Source organism: Balaenoptera musculus, chromosome 6, assembly GCF_009873245.2.
Source record: "Balaenoptera musculus isolate JJ_BM4_2016_0621 chromosome 6, mBalMus1.pri.v3, whole genome shotgun sequence".
NCBI classification, from domain to species: domain Eukaryota; kingdom Metazoa; phylum Chordata; class Mammalia; order Artiodactyla; family Balaenopteridae; genus Balaenoptera; species Balaenoptera musculus.
Genome location: NC_045790.1, coordinates 13,788,737 through 13,792,629, shown reverse-complemented (window position 1 = coordinate 13,792,629; position 3,893 = coordinate 13,788,737). Strand labels below are relative to the sequence as shown.

The 3,893-nt window shown below is 44.1% G+C and overlaps 1 pseudogene; it reads left to right on the top strand.

Annotated features, from left to right (window-relative positions):
- Window positions 1–1,855: 1,855 nt before the first annotated feature.
- LOC118896951 lies at window positions 1,856–3,061 on the top strand (annotated as a pseudogene).
- The last annotated feature ends 832 nt before the right edge of the window (window positions 3,062–3,893 follow it).

Sequence of the window (3,893 nt, the reverse complement as noted above, 5' to 3'; positions counted from 1 at the left end):
ACCTCCCAGTGACAGGCATATTGCTGTTGCTCTTGAGATATTCTACCACTATTCGTCGGACACCTGCAACTATGCGGGCCCTCTCCCCTTACCTTAGGCCTGAGCCAAAGTTATCAACAGAAGCTTAATTTTAAACCATTAGATAACCCTTTACTGCAGTATCTATTCTACAGGGTATTGGAATGGATTGGTCAGAAAATGACACTGCAAAGCCATCGCAGCTCAGTAACCTTTTTCTTAGTCACCAATTCTACCTGGATTTCAATAAGAGAGATGAAGAAAAAAGGTGCAATTATCTCCCTTGATTTACACTTCCTGAAAATATAACTCAATCTTTAAAGCCTGCACTCTTTTATTTCTTGCTTATTTGATCCTTTAAATCCTGTTCAAACGAAAATATAGTGATATTTTCTTATTTCAGCTCTCTTCTGAAGCAACCTTGAAAGGCTAAAGAAGATCTTACAGTAGTTTCTTTTCTTGGGGTCTTGGTAAAAGAGGATGAAAATGCTGACTTGTCAACTAAACAGCATTGGATGGTTACAAATGAATGCAGCCCTTCTCAGGGGACAAGACTGTATCCAGGCAGAGGCTGGCAGCCCTACAGCACTGCACATAAATGAGTGATGCACTGCAGATAAAATGGGAATCAACCTGTTTTCTGGGCAGCAAGCCCCCGTTCAAGGAAGAAATTGTGTTCTTTCCTGGAAGCGCACCATCCTCCTTGTCTGCATTCCCCAAACGCCTTTCATTTCTTCAAGAAAATATCAAATAAAGGACTGGCCTCAACGAAGAAGCCACTGTCCTACAGCGGGGGACTTTGACCTCTCCAAGCAGTTATCAAACTGCATTTTCTGAAGACAGAATCAGCTCCAACGACTTAGACATATTGGGAATGTTTTGTTTCTTTACTGATTCATTTCAAAAAGATGTTTATAAAACATCCCAAGTAAATCTGACTGAGAACATTTATGTCTATTTTCTAGCATTTGGAATGTTGATGGTAGCTTTAAAATCTGTAATTTTGTAATAACGAAGATCTTAAAGACAAAAAAGGTTTTAGAGCCCTTTGAGTCTAGTGACGTCATCTATCCCTCCCAGGAAATTTCCTTTACAGCATTCCAGGAGGTATTTTCCTTTGCAGCGTTCCTGGAAAATTCTGCTTTGTCCAGGGACGGGAAGCCTACCCACGATAAGACAGCACATCTCTTTGGTTCAAAGTTCTAACAGAGTTCCTCCTGATAGGAAGCCAGCATGTACATCACCTATCTTCCCCCACCCTGCCACTCTATTGAACCTTACCTGCTCTTCTACATGACAGTTTTCACATATTCCAAGGCTGCTTCTGATTGGCTGCCACCAAAATGGTGGCGCCCATGTTGCGGTCCTTTTCCTCAGGCAGCTGGTCTGGAGCCCCAGGCCCTTCAGGAGTCTTGCCCCTGGGGCTGCGTGAGGCTCACTCCGGCTCTCAGGGGTGGCCGGCGGTGCAGGAGTCCGGGGGTCTGTTCAAGAAGTTCTCCCCCAAAAGGGGTATGAAGATAGAATTGCCAGAGCTCTTCCACTGTGGCAAGGCCGGAAGCTTTCTTCAGACCATGTACTGCGGCCTCATCCCACGGCCGACTTGTTGCCGCTTGTGGGCCGTCTGCTGGCGCCGCTGCGCCGCTTTACCTTCAAAGCGATTGCGCAGGTGGGAGGGGCCATTGCGCCTGCGCAGAGGGCTCCAGCGGCTGATAAGCATTTCTTTGCTGATGGGCCGACCTGCAGCTTCACAGCGCAGGACTCTATGCCCTTCCGAGCAGCGGCGGGCGGACGCTTGCGCATGAGCATTCAGACTCGTCGGCACTAGAGCCCTGAGATCATGAGGTCGAACGAGTTCTTTTATACTGAGTGCTCCAGGCCTATGAACGAGTTCTTCTTATACTGAATGCTCCAGGCCTATGACTTCTACTACCTGTTCCAGCGTTATGGCTGTTGATGCGGCTGGGCGGATCTGATGAGCTAAGCAATCTCATGGCCGGGTATGATTTCATCCACAAGATGACTGGAGAAGACGTATTTGGAACCACTGTTCCCCTAATTACAAGTGGATCAAAACCATGAAAGTCATCTGACAGTGCTGTTTGGCTACACAGAGTTAAGATACCTCCCTTTGAATTGTATCGGTTGTCAGGCAGCAAGATGATTCAATAGAAAGGTACCGAAAGCCCTTCACTTTTCCACCCCTTCCAGAGATTAATGACATAATGCAGCAGCATGTCACAGAGCCAGAAAATCGGCGTCCTCAGAAACAACTTGCTGCAGAAGTAACAAAGTTTGTTCGTGGACCAGGAGAGCTGGATTCTGTGAAAAAGTGTCCACAAGCCCTTTGCCATAGTAGCATAAATGCACTGGAGGTTACCTCTGATCAAGAGTTTAAAGAAACTTCATTTTCTGAAGTAGTTCTTTTTTTTTTTTTTTTTTTACTATGAGGGCTCAACTTTGTTGACTCAGAAAATGTTGAGTTTCTTAAGGAGTTTTTGTTTAAATTCCTCTACTTTTTTTTTTTAAATTTATTTATTTATTATTTTTGGCTGTGTTGGGTCTTCGTTTCTCTGCGAGGGCTTTCTCTAGTTGCGGCAAGCGGGGGCCACTCTTCATCGCGGTGCGCTGGCCTCTCACTATCGCGGCCTCTCTTGTTGCAGAGCACGGGCTCCAGACGCGCAGGCTCAGTAATTGTGGCTCACGGGCTTAGTCGCTCCGCAGCATATGGGATCTTCCCAGACCAGGGCTCGAACCCGTGTCCCCTGCATTGGCAGGCAGACTCTCAACCACTGCGCCACCAGGGAAGCCCCTCTGAAGTAGTTCTTAACCTTGCAACAAGTGTCCTAAATACAAGCTGCAAAGCAAATGCCATTCCGCATGGTCCACGAGGGTACTGGCTAACAGAAGGTGGAGTTAGTATTAATCACAGACAAGCAACAAACCCTGAGAATGCTAGTTGTTGGACCACATATACTCGAGAATGGACTTTCATTCTTAATAATGGAAAAGGAAATTCTACACTATAAAACGGCTTCAGCTATGATGAGAAACCCTGGTGGTTCAAACAAACATCCATCATTCATTCTCAAGATATAAGAAGGAACTTATACGTTTGCTTATGCTAATGAGAACAACAAAGAATGGAGTATACTCTAGGCTTCACACTGTAAGTAATTTCATTATTTATGTAAGCTGGTTTATACATAAGGTGTTTGTGTGATGATGAAATATTTTATTTCCTGATCTGCAAACACCAACGACCATGATTTCCTGGGTTAATGTTTTTTAAAAATTATACTTTATGAAAAAATTAAATTATGTCTTTTCTATCCTAAAAAAAAAAAAAACAACAATGCTTCTCATTTTACAGAAGCACAGCATCCATACTTGCACGTGTATTGTGAAGGATACGCCTGCAGTGAAACTGACCAGTACAGCACCCTCCCTACAATACTGCACTTGTGCAATAAATGTTAGCGTCTCTTTGATAATAACCTCTGAAATTTGAGTAGCACTTGATAATTTCAAGGGACTTTTTGACTACTCTCTTAATTAAATAACTCCACAAAGTGAGGAGAAGGGTGTTATGATCTTCATTTCTCAGCTGAGGATATCTGTTCATTCCACAAATATGTATTACATGTATGACATGTGCCATACACTGTTCTAAGCGTTCAGATTGACACTGAGAAAACAAGACAACTATTCAAGCTCAGGCAGCTTCTAAGGGGGAGATTCAAGACCCTACATGCAGATCTTCATAGCAAATCTCATGGTCTTTCTATCACATAAGTTATCATGTCTCTCCAGAGGTAGAAGAAGACAGGGCTTCATGGTCCTGGGCAGTGAGGGTTTAGTGAGAGACAAACAACTCT